We start from the raw sequence: 27,263 nt of genomic DNA on the forward strand, positions 1-27,263 counted from the left end.
TACAGTATGATAATGATTAATGAGCTCTAGATTACAGTAAGTATTATTTAAAGCATGCAAGACTGCCTAGGTTGTATCAAACATTGTATCATTTTATATAAGGAATTTTAATATTATAGACTTTGAATCATCAAAGGTATCCTGGAACACTTTATGTTTACCAAGGAATGATTGTCTATACTATGAACTCTTATTAATCTACCAAAATAAATGACATTCTACAATGTGGAAAAATATTGAACTATACTAGTAAAAAGGCTTGACACCACACCCACACAGCACACACTGTATGATTCTTCTTAGGTGAAACATTTGCAAAATAAGTTCCTGGAGACAGAGAATATACTGGTAGTTATTAGGGTCTCATTAGAGTCATGTAAATAATAAGTCTGGAGTTTTTTCTGAATCAACTGAGTAAACCATCTCTCAAGTCAGTGAGGAAAAAATTGCTCGGTGATCTGTGTTGGCTCTTCTTGACCTCCCAAAGGCCATTTCAAGTACCAGACACAGAGAGGCACACTGAACTGGGCTGAACGGTACAGGAAGATGATGAGGTAAGCATCTTATTTAGATAATCATTAAGTGGGCTATAAAGAGAAAAAATGAACAAAGACTTAAATGATATTCATAGTTGTATGAAATTCTTTAAAAGAAATGACTGGTTAACAGTAAGATGTTGCATTAAGAAAAAGTAGGAACAAGTTATAGATTGTTTGATGGGCTGAAAAGCCATGAGGCCCAGAGGCCAAGAAGGGAAAGGTTCCTTGTGGGAAGAGGAGGACCATTTCCTTCACACACCACTTTTATACAGAAGCATTGAGTTGGCAGGTTTTGTGGTGGGAAGATGGGTGAGTTCATTTCCAATGACTTCTATTTTCTCAATGAAGTATGAGTCTAGGTTCTTGGTGGGAGGAGGATGTGTAGGAGGTTTGGGGAAAAGGAGATGATATGGTACAGTCATCTCACAGAAACAAGAAAATAGGATGCCTGAGCAGCGCCGAATGCCAGTTCAGGGTTTCTGAGTTCTGAATCCGTCATCTTGGCTTTGTGGTGTTCTCCAATTAAGTGCTGCTTGGTTTGGAGCAGAAGATAAAATAAGAAAGAGTCCCAAAGTCCTGGAACATGACTCACCCTAGTCTTTCCACATCCCCCTTTCTGCTCACTAGCTGCTGGACTCTGAACCCTGTGGAACAAGCCTGACTGTTAAACATAGGAAAGGAGAAACAGCCTCAGGATGCTTGACACCTGGACAGTTGCCAGGGGCAACAAGTTTACGTTCAAATTCTGGGGGCCCAGTTTGTGGAGTGTGTCTAAGAAGCAATACCCAAATGGCATTCAACACTGCTGGTTGGTGGCTATGGAAATGACCAACGAAAAGGTGGAAACCTCAGTAGGTCAGTGTTAGGTGCATTGGATTTCAGAGATGCATGATAAACTCACAGAGAAACAGATGTATGCTTCTTCCTAGTCTGCCCATTTGGGTTGATTGGTACCGAAGTTCTAAATAAGGGGAATCCAGTTAATTATATGCCAAAAGAAGTGAGAAGAAGAAAACGCCCAGTAGTCCTCACTGAATGTATGAAAATAAAAATTGAGGAAGAAAAGAGGGTGGAAAAGACCTTCCCATGGAGAAATGTAGAACACTGTGATGGCCACAGACACTGGCTCTGGGAGCTGGGGGATATTCCAGGCTGTCCTTGGGAGTTCACTCATCTCTGTCCTCACATCCTTGAGGCAGGCCCACTGTCCTCCAGCTTTTTATCATGAGTCTATGTCTACATCATACCCAATAATCCACTTGGCCTTTCGATCATGTACTAACTTTATTCCATTGGCAATGTCAATGGTCTACCTGTCCCAGGGAAGCTTATAATCGTTTTAGGGGTCAGTTATTTAATTGTACAATTAACTATTTAATCAAAATGATTAGATTATGACTTAACATCTGTCTACTTTTCTTTACCATCCCAGGCTAGCTCTTGGTATATGTCCTAACCATGTAATCCTGGGAGAGAAAAATGGGAATAAGGGAGAAGGAATGTGAGAAAACACAAAGAAAAGCCACGTGCCACCTGCAAAGGTTTGGTCCTTCCTTTGAATAAATGTAATGTTTCAATGCACTACGTTTAGTATTCATGTATTTATTTCTCCGAATGCTTGAATTCTTATAATGTACAGTCATCGCCCACATAGTGGCCAATGAGTTATTGTACAAACAAATAAGACATGCATTTGCCTATAAAAACCTAAGAAATGCTTTCTGCTGCCAGTGCCATCAGACATGCCTCAGACTTTCTTTCATTTCTGGGGTTTTAGCCAAAGTATTACTGACTGTGTACCTTACTGTAATATACCACAATGCTTAAATATCCTGGCACATAAAGTCACCAGGAGATTCCTGCTAATGTCTCTCCTCTGCTGCCCTCAAGGCTTGCTGCTTTCTATGCTTGACATTAATGTTCTGAACAATCCTCCATTCTTCAGAGACCTTCCCTTTCTTGGGATGAAAATGCCCCTCATTCATAATTTGTCACAGCTTCACGTCATTCAGGAAGTCTTCAAGCATTCCTATCGTCAGCTCTGTTCTTCCTAATCTACCAGATAATTCCACAGCTCATAAAGGGCTGAGTCTCTTTCATCTTTCTCTACTCCCCAGCCAAAGTGCAAGGACCAAAATTCAGCAGCTATTAAATAAACATCTATAAGAGTGAGCTATTGTTCATTTTGAAGCTATAGCCACGATGATCTCATAGACCACACTGACTCTTCCTAAATGTTCTAACATCATTTATAATAGGAGTCATTATTATGAAGAGCATTTTGCCTTCCAAAAATAGATTCTTAAAATTAAACTATCCTTTTTCTTCTTTTTTTTTTTTTACAATTTAGTTAGGTTTGTCAGGCCCATATTCAATATTTTATAAAATTCTTATAAGAATTACATTCACACCTATAATACCAATTTTATGCACAGAAACTAGAGCAGGCATCATCATTTTTTGTTTGTTTATTTGTTAGTGGTCTAACTAGATACCTTGAAGATGGTATACTTTAATATAAGATGGGTTGGAATGTTTACTTTTCCATGAATCTGATTTCTTCCTCTAATCTCTCTTCCCATTGTTCTTTCTCCATTTACTGTATTTTTGCTGAGCACTGATGATATCATAGGCTCGTTAAGACCTACTTGGAGCAATTGTGGGTCTTAGTTTCAATAATTCTTTCTGGCACAAGGATTTAGACATCAGAAAATAGAGATTTAAAATACCCGCTTGTGCTCCCAAAGTTCAGAGTACATTATATTAGGAAAGAATTATATTGGTAAGACTAAAGATCTTCCTCCCACCCTTCTTCCCTGCTCCCTCTCTCCTTCTGTCCCCCCTTCCCTCCCTTCCTTCTTCTCTCTCATCCCCATTTTTAAAAAATGAGTTTATATACTTGTAATTTCATATAGAGTTGTAGCATGTGTTTCTGTTGCGTAATAGCTAAATCAACATCATTTTCTTTATCCTTTAATGACCCCTTGTGTCATCCCCTTTGTCGAATGAATACTGGGTGATTAAGAACACAGGCAAGAAAAAGACAGTACCAAGTTTTTCTTTATCACATTATAAGCATGGAGGAAGAATGAATTCAGTTTCATTTGACAGGGACATATCCATAGAGGAAAGAGCAAAGGCAAGGCTGACTGGGACCTATTGAAAGAGCTTTGGGTAGTATGAGTCGAACAGTTCCTGTCAGGCTGCCATCCTCAGGCAACCTATGACTCAGGGGCCTTGCCAGCAACGATCTGTGAACACAGCAAAGGATTACAGGAAAGACAATGACCGCCCTGAGTGTGGTGTTGACAGAAGCTCTTACTGGCACCTGGGTCAGAAAAGCTGATCCGTTCGCCTTCCACGGAGGAGGCACCTACTTAACACAAATCATGCTCCTTAAATAAGCATCATCCTCTGAGTTCTTATAACCCCTCATTTAGGTTGCCCCTAAATGTTCTTTTTGTCTCTAATTGCTCCCTGTTCCAGTCTATCCTACACACAAAGGGCAGGAAATCCCTCCTCCTACACAAGTAAGTACTGACTCTGGAACCAGACTTCCTGGATTCAAATTCCATCTCTCTAACCTCCTACCCCATGCTTTCTCTCTCTCAGTCCCAGTGTATTAATCAACTCAGAGCTACAGAGCCCGAACAAAGGTCGCCAGGTTCTTAGTACTTTTCACAATCAAAATTTATACTTGGCTCAAACAGAAGCCTTACAGAGTCTGAAGTTTCATTCTGCAACCCCCTCATACTGTGAGCAAGGTTAAAGGTGAAAACCCTCAGGGTGGGGGTGCATACCTGTGGCTGAGGAAGCCGAGATGGGCTGGTAAAATGTTTTGGAAATGTCACAATTTGCTCGATTTTCACATGTGAAAGTAAAGAAGCAGGACCTGGAGGAATGGAGGAAGGGAGGAAGAGAATATATTGACAGTGTGATCAACTAAACCTGGGTTTCTTTTTCTTTTATTGGATATTTTCTGTATTTACATTTCTAATGTTATCCTCTTTCCCCCCCACTCTTATTCTTCCTCTCCTTGCTTCCATGAGGGTGCTCCCTCTCCCAACCACACTCTCCCACCTCAGCACACCAGCATTCCCCTACACTGGGAAAATGGAGCCTTCATTGGCCCAAAGACCTCTCCTCCCATTGATGCCAGACAATGCTGTCCTCTGCTACATATGCAACTGGAGCCATGTGTTCTCAATGTTGGTGTTTTAGTCCCTGGGAGCTCTGGAGTGTTTGGTTGGTTGATAATGTTGTTCTTCCTGTGGGGTTGAAAACTCTCTCAGCTCCTTCAGTCCTTTATCTAGTTCCTTCATTGGGGTCTCCATGTTCAGTCTGATAGTTAGTTGCAAGCATCCTCATCTGTGTCAGAATGGCTCTGATAGAGCCTCTGAGGAGGCATCCATATCAGGCTCCTGCCAGTAAGCACTTCTTGGCATCAGCAGTGCGTGGGTTTGGTGTCTGCATATGGGATGGATCCCCAGGTGGGGCAGTCTCTGGGTTTCTAATTGACAAACACTACTTCCTAATTGCTTCTGTGTTAATGCAGTCTTCCACCACTGTCAAATACAAATACTCAGTCCAACCAAACCAAACCCCAATTTTTCATCTTCTATCCAACAGCTAAGTTTAACATATCATACACAAATAGCATCAAGAAATATACAACAATGCATGTACCTGGGAAAGACAGGGAAGCATGAGTCCTTTAAAAAATCAACCATTAGCACACAAAACAATATCCTTTAACATATGAGCTGAATTAACTATAACACAAAGATCTCATAAGCCCAGTGCTTAAGGCTATGTCTAAAGGGTAGAGACGAAGTCTTGCCTTGCATACAGAAGACCCTAGGTTTGGTCTCCAGAAAGTCTCAGTGACTTAACAGAATAAGGTTCTATTCCTTGTTGTCCCTCTTCTGTGTTTTCGAATTCCTAAGCTATAGTACAGAGAAGGGAACACCTGAGAAGCTTTGTAGACAAAACTGTATATCACCACCCTTTCACACTCACACTCAACCACACACACACACGCACACACACACTCTCTCACACACACACACCAGACACAAGGCTGCAAAGAAGAAATTATAGTCTGTTCATGTGACCCAAGGAGAACAGGGAAACACCAAGCCAGTCTGGACAGGCACAGCCTGGGCTTACTTCTGACCTAGATGATTTAATTTAGGACACAAGCCTTGAGGTCAAAAGCTCACATCTGTGCTGCCGGATTAGAATATATTCTACATATGTGGCCTCTTGAGCTACATACCTTGGGGAGCTTTGATACAAATGTCAGCTTTGATAGTAAAAGCACCAGTTCTGATACAAAATGCAGGTCCTCCCATAAAAACAAAGGCATTTGATCACTGGACTGGACTAATAAGAAAAACAGAATAGGCATTACAATGCTAAACACACCTGTAATAACACTCAGAGCCAGGGCACCATCATCCAGTGCTTGGGGCAAACACAAAAATCCTCCCCCTACAGAGGTTCACATAATGAAGAATAAGAAGGAATACAAAGGATGTATACACAAGGAGTGAAACCAGTGTTTTAGGATATGCTTGACTACCTGCCTTGATAAGGAATAAGATGAATTCATAAGATTGCCTGCCCTCAGTCAATAATCATTAGAAAACTGTCAGGCCCAAGACAGATGACATCATACAGGGCAAAGGAAGATCATTTCCTTCTCCATTGATTGGCGCTAGGGATTTGTTTATGGCCTGGCTGCCTGGACCTTGTTGTAAGTAACCAGATACTGCAGGATGGAGAGTGACTTTCCATTTGCATCACTGGATACAGAGTGAAGCCAACAGGAAGCGCTGTGATTCAGATAACATGTTTTAATTGAAATCAATACCGGCGCAAGCAACGCTGCTTGGGACAACAGTGCTACGCACCGATGGAACATTTTCATGGTCTCTGCCAGTGACAAGCGTTATCAAGAATGAACTAATAACTTCAACCATGACTCACCATGCTTTCTAGGAGGAAGGGGGAAAAACTCACTGAACCAGTGAAAGTTTTCAATTAGGAAAACCAAATTTACTCTTTGAGGTTTCTATTACACTTCGGTCTTCGCCTCAAGTTCAGCCTCAGTTTGAGGTTCCATTAGCTGGAACACAGAGCTCTTCTTCTGGTCACTTCCCAGATGCTTTCTGTTTCATTCCCATTCCAGATTATACCTGGGTTAAGAAAGAAAGAAAGAAAGAAAGAAAGAGAGAGAGAGAGAGAGAGAGAGAGAGAGAGAGAGAGGGAGGGAGGGAGGGAGGGAGGGAGGGAGGGAGGGAGGGGGAGAGGGGGAGAGGGAGAGAAAGAAAGAAAGAAAGAAAGAAAGAGAGAGAGAGAGAGAGGGAGGGAGGGAGGGAGGGAGGGAGGGAGGGAGGGGGAGAGGGGGAGAGGGAGAGAAAGAAAGAAAGAAAGAAAGAGAGAGAGAGAGGGAGGGAGGGAGGGAGGGAGGGAGGGAGGGAGGGGGAGAGGGGGAGAGGGAAAGAAAGAAAGAAAGAAAGAAAGAAAGAAAGAAAGAAAGAAAGAAAGAAAGAAAGAAGAGAATTTTGATAATTACTAACTACTAAGCATCTCTCAGTTGCTGAGGCATATTCTAATCAAGAGCGAGCAAAACTAGCAAAGCTTATTTGTAAAGGACCAAGCTGAAAAAAAATCATTTCAGCTTTGTGAGCCAGGCAGTGTTAATTGTTATCCCTTCATTCTGCTGTTGTTATTAACAGGGGACACACACAGTCCATGCTGAGTAGATACCTCTGCGTCGATACGTTTGTATTTATGAAAACAAAGTGCAGGTTAAGTCTGGTCTGAAGGTCCATGTTGTAGATGTTACATGTTTTACCGTATAACCCTGGCTAAGGAAGGTGTTACTGTTCTTAGTTTCACGTCAGTTCATTCACTGCAGGCTGTTAATACTGAGTCAAAATGTATGAACAACGGTGTTCTTTATTGCAAAGAGACCCCATGTTAAAAAAAATGCCACTGCTAGGTTAAAGGGCTACCTAACTCTGCCCTCTTGTTGACCTAAACTTGGGTCAAATGATTCCCAAACAGTCAGATGACATCAAAATCAAACACCATTAGAATATGAAAAGTCCTGAAGTAAAGTTTCTTCCTGTGCTTCATGAAGAATCTAAATCACACACAGGATTAATAACTATGGGAAATGTGAAGGCTGTTTGAGAATTTGTTTTATTTCTAGCAAATAGCATGTTTATGAAGCCCATGTTTGATTCCCACAAGGAAACATGTGAGTTTCTCAAAGACTCTTGCACAGCACCTAACACAAGGAAGTTTTTTTTTTGTTTTCTGTTTCTGTTGTTTTTAGAACTGTGTGTGCCTTTCCTTATAGAGCATGAGTGTTATGGATATAACATATTGTTGCTGCTGTCCTTCTTAAGCAGAGTCTCTAGTAAAAGTCTCTAGCAGAAAGCAAGATAATTATAAATGATGATTTTATCTTCGTATTATTGCTCACAATAAAAAGAGAATTAAAACATGGTATAGTCATTCCAGGAATGAAAGAGTTAAGACAGCCAAGCTTTATACGCTGAGCTCTAAGCAATCGAAGCTCACTCCTGGAAGATGAGTGGGATTCAGCAAGGGAAGACATTAGGTGAAGGAGCTCTCTGTCCATGGAGCCTTGATGAGCACAGAGGTATGGGAAAGCGTAAGGCATCTGCATAAATAAAAGTCCCTTGGTTTGATGAGAGCTCTGAGCAAGAGAGTCAGAATAATAAAAGATAAAGTTGGAAAAACACATTAGAGAAAGAATACCCTGAGTCATCACAGGAAGGGCTTCAAGTAAAAACTAATAAAAGGACATCATCTATTTACAAACTAAAGGAAGTCAGTAGGGTAAGTGATGATGTTGGCCTTTAATATAATAGAAAAACTGTAGCCATATGGTAGAATAGAGTATATGACCACGTAATTATCTTTCAAGTTATTCTATTTGTTAGCTGACGTACGGATTTATATCTGCTGTAATTTAACAACACAACACATCATTTCTTGGAAGGGACTAATAACTTCATGAGGGTGGCACCAAATCTATTGCTGCTCATAATTTTAATTCTGAGAACTGGCTTTGGAGTGAGTGTGTGGAAGGTATAGAAAAATATTTAGAGAAGTGCATGAAGTGGCTTTGTCATCCCTAGCCATAAAATTGAGTGTGTTTTCTGTTTGCTCCTTGGTTTAAGTAAGTAGGGGTCAGCCCTGTGAAAGACAATGGAGCCAGTACAAGGAAATGTTTTATTTTGAAACACAATGAAACAATAAACATGTAGACCCTTGCCTTTGTTTGAAGTTGATTTGTAGATGAATAAAACAAACAAGGACTCTTATTTTAAAGCAAAATCCTTAGAATCCAGGAATGTTTAAGAAGTTCTTAGAGTTTTCTAATGTGGGTGGCTCTAAATAACTTACTACAGGGAAAACTCGCATGCTTAAATGAAAATAAATATTAACTATATCTTCAGTTTTTCTTCCACCCCATGACAAATGCCTGTTCCCGTCTGACTTACCCTGCTTAGGTTAAATTCTAGGATTCAAGTATGATCACTATTTTAGCATTTTATAAGCTGAAATCCATGGGTCAAATAAAATTTAGAGGTTCAAAAACTCTTACTACATAAACATTCTAGGAAGTGTATTGTAACAACAAAGGGTAAATGGTGAGGTGTAGTGTGGAAGGTTTTCGTGAGAATTCCGATGTCTACATGCGCTAGTCATTTGGGTCTAGTCAGAGAAAAATCCCTCCCTGTGTTTTCTAATCACTGAAGCTAAGGCAGCATTTCCTTGCCAAGTAGGCAAAGCATAATCTTCAGAGACGCCCTGGCTTCAAAGTAAGATGATGAAACCCCCAGATGGTGGCTTGTTATTTCCATATGGTACAAAGACATGCATAGTGTCAATCAGTAACAAAACTGAAGCAGAACACAGTGCAACTTCCACAACAAATGCGGAGTAGACGTCCATTTTTTTCTTCCTCTTCATCTTTATTTCTCTGGCTGTTCATGTTTAATCAAATAAACACTTTTTGGGGGTCATGTTTGTGGTTGGGGGAGGATTGTCCCTCTGGACTTAGAGTGTCAGTTAGCTCCTGGGAGTATTACAGTCTGTCTTTGTGGAGTGGCTCCCACAAGTGGAGGTGGAACGTAAATGACATTTGCATGGCAGAGCTTGAGGGATAATTAGTAACCCGACACTTGGCTGTTCAGAGCACGGTCAACAGAAGGACTCATAGAAGCTAGAAGCGCCATATAACTGTTTAATGGGCTATGTGAAATGAGTGGGTGGTCTCAACCCCACTCTGACTAGGTACCTGTTCCCATATTCCCAAGCTCAGTAGAGGGAGGGTCTGGAGTTCGATTGTTCACAGAATCAGACTTGCAGCTTCTACTGGGTAGAGATCTGTTGTGTAAGTTACTCCAGACACAGAGGCTGCAGTTGCTTCTAGACAAATAAAGTAATTCAATGAAGCTGCAAAAGGACAGCATTTGAACAGTTGAACAGCACTACTCTCACTAAATTATATTGGTTGGTAAAATTTTTCACTTGACTTGCCAGTATACTGTTAAAGGGATCAGGATGAGCTGCGCTGGTCTCAGATTAAATGAGATTTTGAATCCAAGAAGGACAGGGACAGTTCTTTGTTACGGGAGCAGGAAATGGTCTTCAATTCAGAAGTGGCCTGATGTGACAGGAATACCCTGATTTGCTGCATAGAGCTCCATTATCTCAGTAATAATTTTGCATTTCTACTTCATTTCAGTGAATTCATGATAGTGTTAGCAACCTTTTTTTTCTTTTTTAAACAGGGAGGAACTCCTTCTATGTTCAGGGCAAACACATGTTAAAGAAGCAGAAAAGAACAAAATGTTACATCACGTTGGATTAAGATTTGCTAATCTCTCATAGTAATAATGGTGCCCTTGCACTTGATAGATAAGTGTAGCAGGATCATCAAGAAACGCCTAAGGCTCTACCCCAGGCCCTGTCCAAATAGGAACAAACACATCGTGCAATGATTAGTCACATCTACTTGACTGGATCTGGGATCAGCTAAGAGACTAGCTGTTGGGCACATCTGTGAGGGATTTTCTTGATCAGCTTAATTGAAGAGGAAAGACACAAACTCAAAGTGGGTGGTACTTCTCTGTGGCAGTCCACACAAAAGAAAGTCTGAGAAAGAAAAGCTTTTGCTTCTTAAAAGTTTTATTTTTATTTGTATGCATGTGTATTATCTATATGTGAGTGTATGTGCATGTATAACATATGTGTGTGCACATGATTATTTGTGTGTGTTATTTGCATGTGTGTATTATGTGTATGTGTGTGCACATGTATTATTTGTGTGTGTATTATGTGTACATGTGTGCACATGTATTATTTGTGTGTGTATTATGTGTACGTGTGTGCACATGTATTATTTGTGTGTGTATTATTTGCATGTGTGTATTATGTATATGTGAGTGCACATGTATTATTTGTGTGTGTGTTATTTGTATGTGTGTGCACATATGTGTGCTTGTCAGTGTCCACAGAAGCCAAAAGAGTCAGATTCCCTTGGAGCCAAAAGCACAGAGTTTTATAAGAAGCCTGGCATGGGTACCAAGTCTTGAACTCAAGTCCTCTGGGAAACCAGTGCTTGGCCCTAAGCACAGAGCCATTTCTACAGCCCAAGCTTTTGCCTTTTGCCTGCTTAACTTGCACTTTGTTCTGGGAAGTTCATCTGCCTTATCAGCTTCCTGCTTCTCCTTCTGTTACTAATGCTGCTGTTCTTCACTGATATCAGGACCCAGCTTCCCCAGCCTTCCACTGGTCAACCACCTGACAGCCAGCCACTCAAAAATCCTCTAGACCAGCAGGATCAGGCTGAGGCTGCTGAGACATTCTGTTCCAGGGACTGAGCAGAAACAGATTCTCGGCCTCTCCAGTGTGAAGAATGCCACTGTTGGACCACCCAGGCTGTATAATGCAAGCCAATTAATAAATTATACTCATTCTATCAGGGAGTTTTTAGAGAGGAGGTTCTCAACCTGTGGTTCGCAACCCCTTTGAATTGAAAGGCTTTCTCATAGGGGTTGCCTAAGCCCATGCTGTATATCAGATGTTTACATTATGATTCATAACAGTAGCAGAATTGCAGTTATGAGATAGCAACAAAAATAATTTTATGATTTAGGGTAAAGATAACCTGAGGAATGATGATAAAAGGTCACAACATTAGGAAGTTTGAGAACCACTATGAGTTTATGACAAATGCCTTACAACAGAAGTGGTAAATCTCTTATAGAAAGTCAAATCATAGATGCCATTGTCTTCTCGGGCCATCTGGTAGTTTCTGTCACAGATGTTCAAGTGTCAGCTCTCAGTGCACAAGCAACCATGGGCTATTGATATTAACAAGTGATTGAGGATGTATTTAACCACAAAATTCATTTTAAATGCACATAGCAAGCACACATGATCTGATTAGCTGACTCCTGTTGCAGAATTCATAAAGCAAACTAAGCCAGTCAGACAAAACAAGGAGAAGGAGAAGAAAAAGAAATGTTTACTATGATCTGATTTGTCCCAATCATGGCTATGAACACACAAATTATTCACCTGCTGAGACAAAGGAGTAGATTCTCTGAAAGATGATGTTATAATTTATGGCTTATGCTTCAAGAACTTCCAAAATAATTTTGAAGTAGCTGTCACTGGGAATATACACATGCTGGTTTGCCTGCGTGGCATGAAAATATAAGACTCCCTCAGCTAAAATTATTTATCGTCAATTAGAAATTCTTCTGAGATGGCAAGCCCTTTCCCCTAACAGTTAAGATGGGCTAAAGTGAGTTTGAATTGACCAACCTAGCAAGGAGAGAAGGCTTCTCAGTAAATGTCCAAAACAAATCTCAACCCAACAGAGAACATGCTGTGGGTACAGAACACAAGCTGAATTCAGACTTAATATAAAATTGTAGCATGCTTTATCAAAATGGAAAGAAGACAGAAACAGTCAATGAAAAATTGCTGTTGGAAGCACAATGTTAAACTCTGTAAAGTTTGCTATATATTTAACCTTTTTCTTTTTGTAGGCAGACTCTATATTCCTTTCTTTAACAATTTTATCATGTACATTTGAGGTCTATAATGTGATGTGAGTTGTCCAGAGATAGTAGACGGCAATCTCATTACCATAGGTTAATGTATCCATTAGCTCATATAATTATTTTTGCATTAAGAGTTACCAAAATTCGATATCTAGACTTTTCACACTGCGCATCTATAGATAGTGCATATTTAATTCTTTCTCTACCTAGCTTCTTTCATTTTCCTAAATATCCACCCATTTAGTGATAAAAAATGAGACTACCCTAAGGCTGAATGATATTCCATTGTATTTGTGTGTGTGTGTGTGTGTGTGTGTGTGTGTGTGTGTGTGTGTATACATGAGAATTGCCTTGGAGTGTGAGAATACACTCACACTTAAAAAAGACCTGTGAGTGTCTGTGACGATGTCTCTAGATTGTGTTGATTGAAGTAGCAAGACCCTTACTAACATCCATGACTGAAGTCTTGGACTGGATTTTAAAAAAGAAGAAGGTTGGCTGAGTACCTGTTTTTAATCTCTCTTTGCTTCCTGATAATGGAAGCTGTGTGAATAGCAGCTTCACTTTCCCACTGCCATGCTTTCCCTGCTATGATAGTCTGTGTTCCCGTGTATTCCCGTATATATGATAGACTGTATTCCCATGCACTAAAGCTGATAGATATCCTTCCTCCCTTAACTGTCCCCTCTCAGATAGTAGTCACTACAGCAAGAGGAGTAACTAATTAACTTCTTTGTGATTTCTCATGGTGGTTTTAATTTGCATTTCAGATGATTAGTGATATTAAGCACCTTTTCATTTACCTATTGGGCATTTTTATGCCTTCTTGAGAGAAATGTCTCTTTGAATGCCTTGCTCATTTAAAACTTGGAGTTTTGTTTCTTTTCTTTTTTTAACTCTTGTGCTATTGGAATCTAAGAATTTATAAACATTGAATATTAACAATGTTTTTGACTGTTAGACAAAAATATCAGATACTAAATAACATATAAAGAGTAAAGTTTATTTAGCATACTTTATTTATGGCAGAAAAGCCATGTATGAGGGATTTTCAAAAACAGAAAGCATGCTCATTTACACAACAAAAACCTCAGGAATTTGAAATCTGTCTTCTTTTTCCAAAGGGAGCTTTCTTTTAAGCAAAACTTTCTCTCTCTCTCTCTCTCTCTCTCTCTCTCTCTCTCTCTCTCTCTCTCTCTCTCTCACACACACACACACACACACACACACACACACATATATACACACTTAAAAATAAAATAAATATTAAAAAATATTTTCCCTTTAATCCCATCACTCAGGGGGCAGAGACAGGTGGATCTCTGAGCTGAAGAACAACCTAGTCTACACAGTGAGTTTCAGGACAGTCAGGACTATAAAGAGAAACTTTGTCTATAAATAAGTAAATAAATAAATAAATTTTGAACTCCAACCAGTAAATATCTGAGTTGGGATTCAAAGTCTCTTAGAAAAAGTCTGGTTACTATAACAACACTCCCTTGTACTTAAGTACCAGAGAGGTAGTTCTCTTTTTTCTTATAGCTATTTAAAGAATTTCTGAGCCCTAGGAAAGGAACCTAAGAAGGAATATGCAACTTCTCACTCCAGCCCATTCACTAATTTAAAATTCTATAAAGGGACTGGGGAAAAAAATGGTTCAGTGCTTAAGAGTGCTTGCTGCCTTTGCAGACAGCAGGAGTTCTGTAACCCACCACCCACATCAGGCAGGTCACAACTGTTATAACTTCAGTTCCATGGGAGCTCTGGGTGCCTGCTCACATGTCACAACCACACACACAGACACACACACACACACACACACAAATAAATCATCGTAAATAGTTTTAAAAATCTATAGAATCTGGGAGCTAGAAGAAGGTGTTGGGGGAAAAAAACAGCAACAGGGGAGGTGTTTTTAGAGCTTAAACATTAAGCAGCCAAATACAATATTTTCTTTGATGAATTTCAGTTCATATACATTTTTGGTCCAAAACCAATCACAACAAAAGTTTAAATAGGATGCTTGCCAAAATAGTTTGCTGACATAGAGGTAGAATTTGTACAAAATGTAAAAGAAAGTAAATAGGAATTATTTTTTTCATCTTTTATTTCTTAGTAGCAAGCTACCCACAGCACCCTATGATAGATTTTTTCTGATGTTATAAACCAATGAATCTGTATTCTGTATGCACTCACCTGTGGCTATGAGTCAAATGACAAACTGTGCTTTTTTATTTCCAAAGAGGAACAATCTGGTTTCTCTGACATTACCACACTTCCATTTTCCTTCTACTCTGTCTTCACCACAGATTATAGTGATAAATCTCTTTGCTTATATGGAGCCGGGATAAGACTCCTGTACAACAAAGACCACGATTGTATTCGCAGCACAATGAGTCAGCCTATCACTTAGATCCTGAATGAATTTGAGATGCATCTGTGGAAATGAAATCCGTGGGCTCCCTTTAATGGGCCAAGTGTCTCCAAGGACAGAAGGGGAGGCGGAAGCAGTCCAGCTGCTCAGACGGCAAACCTTTTGTCCTTAAAAAAGAAATAAAAATCAGGAAAGCATCGTGAACAATAAATGGATAAATAAACCTTACCTTGGGCACAGGTTAACAGAGCTTCATCATCAGAGTGGCCATTTGACTGCATCAATTCCTCCTAGGAGACAAAGCAAGAATGAATTTTCCTCTGCAATGTGCTTCTCCAATTATAATGGTCAAACTATTTCAGGAGACTTGATTAGAGGACTGAAAAGAGTGACGATCTTGAGGAAGTACCAAGGAAAAGAGGGAAAGGATGCTTCTTGGTGTCAAAAACAAAGGTCACAAAATGATTACACAAAGTGGAGGCATCTTCCCTCTCTGGAACTGCCCAGGGCAGTCCAGGAGAGCCTTCGGTGCACAGCAAATTCCCCTGCAAGAAGGGCAAGGCAATGGTGTAAGAGGAAAAGGGGTTGTTTTGTTTTTTTCAAGAGTGAACTTGACCTAACAGCTGAAGAAGAGGATGAGGTATAGAGAAAACAAACAAACAAAAAACAAAAGAAAACAAAAAAGCCCTACAACACAAATATGCTGGAGTGAAAAAGAAGTGTGGACCCAGCACTTGCTTCACTCGTGGGCTGTGCGCCTTGTCCTCATCTCATTGTTTTCCAGCTTCACTGGAGGAAAACCACAACCTAATTTACAACAGGCCTCCGAGGTAGGCCCTGGAAAGGAAACTTCAGGAGCTCACAAGGAAAACCGTATCAGATGATCTTCGATGAGTGCGGGGAAGAGCTTACGGAATTTAGACTGAAGACCTTTACGGTTCCAACAAAGTCAGAGAAGAAAAGACATATCGCACCTCGTCTGGCCAAAGAAAGTGGCAGGAGTAACGCTGAAGTTGCCAGGCAGTTCTGGGAAGGCTACAGTAATTGAAAATGTACAGAAGTTTATAGTCTGGGGACAGCAGGAAAGAAATGGATAGAGAAGCGGTGCAACAGCAAATCATACCCTGGAGTAACGACCTCAAAAGCTAATTCTGATAAGAGTGCACAGAAATGGGGGTGGGTGGACCTTACTGTTTTCTGCATAAATAGCATTGAAGTAGAAATGCTAAGATCAAGTCCCCAAGTTAAGTTACATATACATAAGTTAGGTAGGTAGTTCCTGAAAAGAATCCATTGAGAGGTCCAGAAATATTTTGACAAGAGGAAGGCCATGATCTACATGATAGTTACCGTTTATTGGAAATTTGCCTTATCCCAAGTATTGAACTGAGGTTCTCTGTGAGTTGTTCCTTTCATCCTTATGCTTTCTCTCCCCATTGTACACACTCTACTGCTTGCCGTGGAATAGCATCTTACCAACAAGAAGAGGAGCTTCTTGGGAAACCAACAATCTTGCCCAAAGTCACATGTGGTCATGAGGACTGCTCCCTCTATCTCTTTCACTCCATACCTAGATTCATCTGAAAATACTGAATGAAGTGTTATCAGAAGCCCAAACTGGCTCTCCCCTTAGGGTCTGCACAGAGTCACATTCAACATCAACTCACTCAGGAACAAAGATACCCAAGGACTTGTGTGCTAATGGATGCTAAATGTTAAACATTTGTGGGATGGAGTCGTGACTCTGTGGATAAAAGTGCCCGACAGCCAAGCATGAAAGCCTGAGTTCAGATCTCCAGAACTCACATAGGAAGCCAACCATGCATAGCAGCACATATGGATTAACTCCATGTTAAAGAATAGGAAGCAGGCAGATCCCTGAAGCTCACTGGCCAGCTAGCTTAGCTGATTGTATAAGCCTTTTAAACTTTATCTATGTATTTGTGTCTGTGTCTGTGTGTGCACATGCACACAGAAGTTCACATTTGCATTTCACAGTGGTAGGGGGTTGGGGGAAACTTTCACCATACACCTTACCTACTGAGCTACCTCACCCGCTCCAATGATCTGAGAGCCTGTCTCAGAATGAATCCATTGATCTTTGTTGAAATGGTCAAAGAAAGACAGATAACATCAATCTCTGGTCCCTGAACACATGCACACACAAAGGCACATATGCACAGCGTCACCTGGGCACATGCCTTCACTAGCAAGCACTCACACTGTGGCACACAGAGAGAAAACATTATGAATTAAAAAAAAAAAAAAAAAAAAAAAAAACAGAACTCGGCCTTTGGGAGGCTTTTAGTATAGTAGAGGTGATAGGCTTTAATCCAGTGATAGTCTAATTAAATATGACACTCCACTGCTGATAACCATGGCTCAGGAATTGAAGGCAGAGAGCAAAGGCATTTGCTCTCCTTTCTGCACAAAAGAGACAATTGGTCAGAATGGAGAATTTTGCAGAGGATGGCTGGGTATTGAGGCTATCTGAGGTGGTACTGAGAAAAGCATTGCATCTAGTTTTCCTTTTCTTTTTGAGATCATAAGAGTAAAACATTTCTTCCTTCTCTTCTTCCCAAACCCTCCCATATAAATCTCCGTGTTCTCTCTCAAATTCATGATCTCTTCCTCAATAATTATTTTTACATACATATATGTCCATGTGTACATATTCCTAAATATAATTGCTCCATCTGAATGTTATTTGTACATATGTTTTTCAAAACTGAAAGTTTGACCTCATTGTATCTTATATTAAGGGCCTGGGAGGGGGTGGCCATCATGTTTTGAAGAAAATGAAATAAAGAAAATGGGAATTTCTTATGGTTTTATAAATAAAGAGATAAATACCTATAGAGAATTCATCAAAATAGGAGAATCTTAAGTTGAACAACCTCGCACATATGTACAGACATATTTACTATTGATAATAGGATTTAGTATGAATAATAGCTTGGTTATAGGTCATATGTATATGCCCACACATTATATATAATTTTTTGCAAGCCTTTGAAATATAGGTAGCCTTATCATCTTTGCTTTAGAGTAAGAAAATGGGAACATAGACTGAGTACTTTAGTCCTGTGTCAGTTTAGGGGTCTTGATATTGACGGATATGGATTCTTACCTCAGGCTCTTGTAGAGAAGGGAGCGAGTTAAGGTGTTCGTTCTTTAGTACTAGTGAGCATGAGAATCAAAACGTATGCTCAGTAAAAACCAGATTCCCAGAACCTCTTCACTCCCTAGATTCCAGATTCATAATCCAGACAGTTCTGCTGAGACCTGTGGAGACAAACACTTGAGAACTTCTTCTGACTCTGAGGATCGGAAAGGGGGTGCCCGTGAGCGGGTGTGGGCAGGCTGGTGTATTTGATATGTGCACTGGGGAACCTCTAATCGCTCCCATTTGTTCTGTGAAGAAATGTAACATAGTAACGCATAGAGCAAATATAATCATGGAAGATGTGCGTGGGATACCTGACAGACATGAAAAGCTGAGAAGAACCCACGCCTGGCTTAGAACAGGGCTGTCCAGTGAACCGTGGGGCTATTTGCCTGTTCTTGCTCTAAAACCTGCTCAAAGTTGGATGCCTGTTCTTCAAGCAATCGGTGAAAGAAGTGCATATCTTAAATGTGCTACCAGAAGGCTATGCATTTGAGGGAAGGCTAGACGAAGTATAAAGCAGACTAACTCTGCCAAGGATGCTGTAGATAGGGAACGAGTAAGACCCCCCAAGAGGAAAAGATGTATTTATGGCTGAGAAGGAAGTGCATGGGAGACTTGGTTTGTTTACATTGTACGTTTGTTTGCATTGGCCATTGTTTAAAACTTCTTTTATTCCATAATTACTTCCCAGAACTTCCTACCGAGCCTTCCAGAATGTTGAGATTTACGTCTGAAAAATCAGCACACAATCAGGGAACATCTGTGGTGTTCTGTGGTATTCAACTTACATAGTTAATGGTCCCTTCCCGGCTCCTACATCAACAGGGATGACAAGCCAGCCCACGGTACGGATGTAAACAGCTGTAGGGAAAGCATACGAATTACCCAGATCCTTCGTATTTAGTGACACAGGGAGGAAAAAATTCACTTAATGGAAATACCAAAAGTGGACTATACTTAAGTTTTCACAGGTCACTTCCTCTCCCACACAGTGAATCTACAGTGGGAGTCAGGTTTGAAACGTAGGCAATGCTTAACTGTTATGCATTTAACATTTCATAATCCACACATACATACACTTCCTAAATGTAACCTAATAATCACTGCTATTTCATTTTGCCTGTAGGTAACTTCTCTGGCACCTTTTTACTGAAGAAAGGATGCTTCCTTGTCTCCTTCCAGCCTCCCTATGAACAGTAAAAGTCTATCTTCAAATACAAAGGGAGATACTTCCTACAGAATGAAAGTAAACTAGGTACAAAATCCCTGACTACCCCTCCATGGGTTTGGAAGATGAGCACATTGTACATTTAGTAATTGCAGCTGGAGATAGAAAAGTCCCATAGATAGCCAGGAGATGTCCATGAACTGAGGCCAAGCCAAAGTTGGCTTCCTCTATCTCGTGGGGCAATAACCCCCCACTCCTTTCGGAAGTTGCTGAGACAGAGTCTACAGTGTTTCTCCAGCAAGGATGCTTCCTGGAGGTCTCATGTCTCAGCTCTGCAATCATGAGACTCTCCAGAGCTCACTTGTCTGGCCTTCCTCATCCTGTCAGAAAGAAGTCTGGGAATTCCCTGTTAATCTCAGCAGTTCTGCGCAAAAAAACAGGAGAAAGAGGAAGTCCAAGAAAATACAAAAGGCTGCAGAACATATGCATGCACATTTTCATATATAACACACATAGTTGTCCAATAACTAATATGTAATAAATATCACATGTATATGTAGACATGTAAACTTTTATATATTGCAGGTATTTATATATGTATGTTGATTACTTATGTTATATTATATAAATATATGTATTTATATTATGTATAGTTAAATATATCATACATACATATAGTGCATGTACTGTACATTATATATAAATGTAGCATATACATTATTTTTTAAGATTTATTTATTATATATAAGTACACTGTAGCTGTTTTCAGACACACCAGAAAAGGGCATAAGATCCCATTACAGATGGTTGTGAGCCACCATGTGGTTGCTGGGATTTGAACTCAGGACCCCTGAAAGAGCAGTCAGTGCTCTTAACCACTGAGCCACCTCTCCAGCCCCACTATTATTATATATACAATGGTGCCCTCTTTTTTTTCTAATACTCATTGATTATAATTTCTCAGTATCAAAAGACTCAAAACAATTATAATTAAAAATAGGAAAGCAGATGTCCAGCAGGATGAGTCGCTGTCAAATTTTGATTTGCAAGGCCAGGATTAAAGGCTGGACGGTCCATCCTGAGGTAAATGGGAGCCTGAAGGGAAATGGGGTGTTAGCTGGGCTTCTAATAGCCTTCCATCTCCAAACACACAAGTTGAACAACCCACGCTGTTCCTTTATTCTTCCTCTAAATGGGAAGAAACACTTGTGCTAAGACATCTGTTTTAGCTCCCAAATGCCCTCAGAACACCCTGAACAGCCTGGGATCTGCCTGCTTTGGGGAGACCAGGTGGGGGAGGGAATGCTTAGGACCATTTGGGTGGCAGGCGGATCCTTCTGTGCTCAAGGCCACCTGGCCTTTGAAGTTTGGAAAACTTCACCCGCGACACATTGATTTCCACACACTGTGATTCATGGGGACTTTAAGAGACAGGAAAAGATAAACCTCTCTCCCCTAAAGAAAAAAGAGGAGCCGAGGGAGAGCTGCAAATGTGCTCATTTGTCCATCGTGACGGTTAAGCCCCGCCCCTAACTGCCAGCACAGGCTGTAAGGAGAACTGTGGGCACCCTACAGAAAGGACAAATCTCTGCCTTAAGGCAATCACATCGCTAATGCAGGTATGTTTGTGAGGTACAAGCCTCCTGAAAGGCCTGAGAAGGTTTCATTTTTAAAAAAACAAAACTCGAGCATTGCCTGTGTGAAAGCAAGCGAAACCAGCACATGGCAGCTTTTCTCACTGGTCTTTCTTTGGTGTTTTCTGCCGTGGGGGGGGAAGGGGGTCAACCAGCCTTGCCTCTCAAGACCGGACTGTCTGATTGATGGGACACGTGTTTAACTAAAGACATCCTCCCCCAACCCCCCATACAAATTTCTGGTATTTCGGCAGTTTTAAATTAACAGTCTCCAGTGGAACTTCGTGTTAGCAGCCCAAAAGGACATTGTGGAAGCCATGCCTGAAAACAGGGACGATAAGGGTGCACACCTTTAATCCCAGCACATGAGAGGCAGAAGCAGAAGAATGAGTTCAAGGCCCGCCTGGCCTATAGGGTGAGTTCCAGGATGGACAGGGCTACACAGAGAAAGCCTGTCTAGGAAAACAAAACAACAACAAGAGAAAAGAAACAATAACAACGACAGGTGAGCTTGCGGTTTGAATGCTCGGAAAGGCTTCTGACAAGCATTTGGGCGTTGGCCGTCTCTGGTGTTCTCTCTTAACATACTCTGCACTCTAGCCATGAGCATTAAATGAGCCATTACTCTCAGCTTCGGTGTGTGTGCTTCTATTTTAAATGGTAGCCCCGAATAATGACCACCAGGATGTAAACAATTACCAAAGTCAATATTTTTTTCTGCAGTCGACTCTGTCTCACCAAGTGAGAAGAGAGAGAAACAAATAGACAGAGATGGATAGAAACATGGCTAATATCCAAGATACACCAGAGTATTTAAGACGAAAATTCTCATTTCTTAATTCATTGAGTATATCCAATAAATCACTCCAAGTCTCTTGAATATCACTTTTTTTTTAAGCTGCTGCCCAACTGGATGCTTTTTGGAGTCTGGAGGCCTCAGACACAGCTGGAGTCTAGCTGTCCAAATAGATAAACCATAAAATTGCACCATCATGCTCAAAGAAGGTTCCTAAATCAATTTTTCCACTCAGAATACACACTCTGAAAAAACTATTGCCAATACAAAAAAATGTCAGTGTGGTTGGGAGAGATGTTTTTATCTGGAAGATCTGTACCCCATTAATCTGATCAACCTTAAAGCAATCTGTTTTCTATCTGGCTATCTGATATAAAGAAGTGTTCTTAGCCAGTCACCACATACAAAAAATTCTTAGATTTGAAATCTGTGACACAAAGATTTTTTTCTGCTTAAGGATAGGGTAGTCCCTTGAGGTACTCTCTGGCATGTGACACCTGATTGTCACAACCCTGAAGAGTTCAGTAAAATTATCAATTTCCTTTTCAAATCCTTGGAGATTCTGATCCAATAAGATAGAGATTGGGATCTAGGAATGACTATTTCTTAAAAACCGTGTGTTGGCAATCAGGAAAGAACAGGTCAGGTTTCCACATGTTTCCTCCTTGACAGAATATAGATTCACTTGGGACATGAACCTGTAGACCTTGACAATTCTGGTTGACTTGGGATCTATTGAGGATCCCCAATTGATATGGGAAACCCATCTGTTTAAAAATCTTATTTTTAGTTTTATATTTCAGTTTTATAACTCTCCTCCCTCCAATGAATGCCTCCTGTGTTTCCCTACACCTCAACACTTTCATGGCCTTTTAAAAAATATTGTAACGTATGTATATGTTTGATATATATATATATATATATATATATATATATACACATATATGCATAAGGATATACATGTCATCTGTGGAGAACCCATTTAATTATAGGTAGGCTATTCCTTGGGTCAGAGGATTGTATAACTAGATCGTATGAAACAGAGAAAGTGAACTGAGCCACTAGTCTCTGCTTCCTGAAAATGTAACCAGTTCCCTCAAGCTTCTGCTACTAGGACTTTCCCCCTAACTGTGTAGCTGGGAACTGTGAGCCAAGAGAAAACCTCTTCTCTTTGGCAGTGCTTAATTTAGGTGGAGAGTTTTTATCACGGAAAACAAATGGCAAGAGTGAGGAGAGCTCTGACCACAGGATAACTGTGCTGGCTGTGGGGAGAAGAAATGAATTGCCGGTGTGTGACTACATGAATACATCATCTATGTATGGAAAAAGGGTTACAAAATACTAAATATTATATTATTTAATGTATATGATCTGCCAGATTAGGCAAGTCTGTAAAGACACAGATTGGTATATTGAGGTTGCCTAAACTTGCAGGGCAAAGCAGAAAGGAGTTTGGCAGAATGGAAAAAAAAAAATATATATATATATACATACATATATATACATACATATATATATATATATATATATATATATATATATATATATATTTCTATATGAGGTAAGGATACCATTGGCAGGGACTCAAAATTTTCTAACTCTCCACACCATTGAAAGACAGATTAAGGAAAACAGTTTACTGTTAATAAATGAGCAAACACGGTTCCCATCTACATTAATGGACCCAGTGTCGTCAAATCAGTCAAGATTGGTAACAGCTTGTGGAGCTCATCGGAAAAAAATTTCCTTAGGATACTTAGGAACAAAGGATTAAGACCACAGAGTCCTCACAAACAAAACAAAACAAACAAACAAACAAAAAACAAAACCCAGGAGATGCAAGACTAGAAGCAGGAGTCAAAACAAATGAGTCTAAACTGGTTTCAACAGATCTAAATGTTTAAAAAGCATTGTTTTAGTCTTAGACAGTCTCATAAACACTCCATTGGCTCCAAAGAATAACTGACTTATTATCATAAATTGTTATGAAGCATGTGTTAGGGGTTGCTAATAGAGTAAAGAAAGGGACAGGAAGATCCTGCTGGAGAGAAGTGAGTTTTGAATTGTTCTCATGAGGACAAGAAAAACTCATGCATGCATTCCTCTGTTGAAGGACATCTGGGTTCTTTCCAGCTTCTGGCCATTATAAATAAGGCTGCTATGAACATGGTGGAACATGTGTCTTTGTTAGATATTGGAACATCTTTCAGGTATATGCCCAGGAGTGGTATAGCTGGTCCTCAGGTAGTACTATGTCCAATTTTCTGAGGAACCACCAGACTGATTTTCAGAGTGATTGTACCAGCTTGCAACCCCACCAACAATGGAGGAGTGTTTCTCTTTCTCCACATCCTCGCCAGCATCTGCTGTCACCTGAGTTTTTGAGTGAGTCTGGCATCAACAGGAGGAGAGGCCCTTGGTCCTGTGAATGCTGGATGCCTGCCCCAGTGTAGGAGAACGCTAGGGTAGGGAGGTGGGTGGGTGTGGGTGGGGGAGCACCCTCATACAAGCAGGGGGAGCAGGGATGGAGTAGGAAGGTTCCAGAGAAGAAACCGGGAAAGGGTATAACATTTAAAATGTAAATTTTAAAAAGGAGAGAGAGAAAGAAAAGCTCATGTGTGAACTGCCACAGAATACAAACTTTAGAAATCATTACCATAACTACCCAGGGAAACCGAGCAGGAAATTGAACCCTCTAAAAAGTCTGATAAGTTCAGAAAATCACTACAGTTATCTACATCCAAATTTGTGATTTTGTCTTTGTTGTTGTTGTGCCGAGGCAGGGTCCCTACATATCCCTGACTGTCCTCCCTGGAACTCACTCTGTAGACCAGGTTAGCATCAAACTCACAGAGACCCACCCGCCTCTGCCGCCCAAGGGCTGGGATTAAAAGCCAGCACTGCCACGTCTGGCTCCATAGTCGTGCTTTATAACGAAACAACAGGTATCAAAGGACAAGAAAGTAAAACAAGATAGTTGCCTGGAGGCAGGGAACTGTGCGTTCATCACTCACTTCCATGTAAGCTGAGGCCAGATGGCAGAGGGAAGAGCATGTGGAAGTTTTTCTTACTTGCAGATTTCTCCAACCTCTTCAGTTAAATAATAAAATATGTGGTGCATAGTTAAGAAACGCCAGCAGAGTCTGAAGAATAGTATATAAAGGAAAAAGAAGGGAGGAAATGTCAGGCATTTTCCACCATTTTTCTTAACACTCTCTATGGGGAAGAGGGACTATGAAGAAACTCCAGATTTTATTCAGTTCTGCCGTGTGTAGCATGTATATATGTTCACTTGTGTGAGCACATGTATGTGGAAGCCAAAAGCTTGGGCTAAGTGTCATTTCCCAATTACTTCACCTTACTTATGTTTTTAGATTTATTTATTTATTGAACAGGTATTATGCCTGCATGGTCCTTACAGCTGTGCACCATGTGCATGCAATGCCTTCAGAGGCCAGAAGAGGGCATCAGATTTCCTTGGAACCAGAGTGACAGGCAGCTGTTAGCCATTGTACAGGGGTGTTGGGAATCAAACCCAGGTCCCTGGAAGAGCAGTCAGTACCCTTGACTACTGAGCATCTCTCTAGTTCTACCTTATTTTGAGAGCTTGTGTCTTTCACTGAGCCTAGAGATTTCTGATTGGCTAGGCTGACTTGCCAGCAAGCCCCAGAGGTCTCCTTTTCAACACTAGGATTGCAGGCATATGCCATAAGGTCTGTCTTTTTGTGTAAGGGCTGGGGATCCAAACTCAGGTCTTCACGCTTGTGATCTAAGAACTTTGCTGACCGAGCCATCTCCCAAGCCGGTCAGTGCCTTTTACCCAGTCCTGGCAGTTTAGACGGTATTGCATGAGAACCATGAACTTTAAACCCAACCTAAGTGCATTAATTGATGACAGCAGGTGACGGAAACTGGTTAGGCAATTGAGGTAGGGCATGACCTCAAAGCCAACAGTTCTGAGTCCTGTCTTTCTCCAGAAGCCAGGAATGCCCTTGTTTCTGCCTGATACAGAGGAGAAATGCTTCACCTTTTCTTCCTTCCTTCGTTTCTTCCTTCGTTTCTTCCTTCTTTTTTCCTTCTTTTTTCCTTCCTTCCTTCCTTCCTTCCTTCCTTTCTTCCTTCCTTCCTTCCTTCCTTTCTTTCTTTCTTTCTTTCTTTCTCTCTTCTTCCTTTATATCACAATGTGAATACCATCCAGAAGCTTAGTTGTGAAGCTGTGAGCAGAACTCAGAGGTACCCACTACCTCAAGGGTAGACCTACTGTACTGGCCAACTTACCTGCCATGCCTTATCCTGGTTTCTGCCACACGTCCTATGAAATACTCCCTAGAACCTGCTCATGTTAGACTGGAGCTCTGCTTGCTTCCATCTCAGAAAGTTTTAACCTATACACCTATAAGTTCCTTTCAAAAACTCCCTCTTCCGTGGTCTGTGAATTCTATCCTTCGAACTTGCAAAACAAGAACCCAAGGACACTGATTCGGTGGCGGTTTTGTATGGCTGTGAGTGTCCAACATCCTAACTCACAAGTTAAAGCAACCTGAGATGAAGAATCCTCTATTGCATTCAAGAGCTCACCTTTCCTCCCACTTTAGAGTAACCTCAGAAAAGTTAGGTGAGATCCCCATCCCTCCCCAGCTGTGAAATGAGAGTTCCGTTAATGAGAGTTATAAGGCACTTAACTGACCTAGGGCTTGTGTCTCGCTGATTCACCAACTGTGATAGTCAACAACTCAGACTCAAAATCATCATCATCATCATCATCATTCATTCATTCATTCATTCATACATTTTGGTGTTTAATTCATGTTCAATGGTGTTGGGGCTACGGGGACCGAGCTGTGAAAGATGAATCATGCCTGCCCTTGGAGAACTCACATGCCTGTTTTACACACAATCTAGATTGCAAGACAGACTGAACCTGCTGAGGAGCCATTTTTCACTCTGGGTTTGCTAAAAAATCTAATACATTTAATCTCACTTTAGTGACATGGCACATTCAAGCCAGGCTCACCGTGCATCTAAAACCAAAAGCTCTCTCTTGCTTGGTCACATGCAACCCATCTTCTCTTGGCAGGAGTATATCTTGGCATATTTAAGACCACAGATAGACATTTTAGTCTGGTGGAAAAGGATCCCAATTTTTGTGAAATTTATTTCCCCAGCCTCTGGCACACAAACGTCTTTTAGACTTGTTTAACAAGAGCTGTGGCTTCTTACTCATCTGAACCAACAGCACAAAGCCATCAATAAAATTGACTTGGGGAGGTATCCTGGGGATGAGATTTACTGCACTGTGACATTACTGTGACTACTAAGTAACAGATGTGCAAAAGGTAGTCATTACATTTTATCTCCGGATAGACAGAAGTCACCCGTTGGTGCTGCATTTAAAGTCAACTCAGTTTATTTGGATGCAAGGCTGAGCCTGCTGAGGCAAAGGGAAGCTATTCATGGA

The sequence above is a fragment of the Micromys minutus genome (assembly GCF_963924665.1).
Source record: "Micromys minutus genome assembly, chromosome: 22".
NCBI lineage: Eukaryota > Metazoa > Chordata > Mammalia > Rodentia > Muridae > Micromys > Micromys minutus.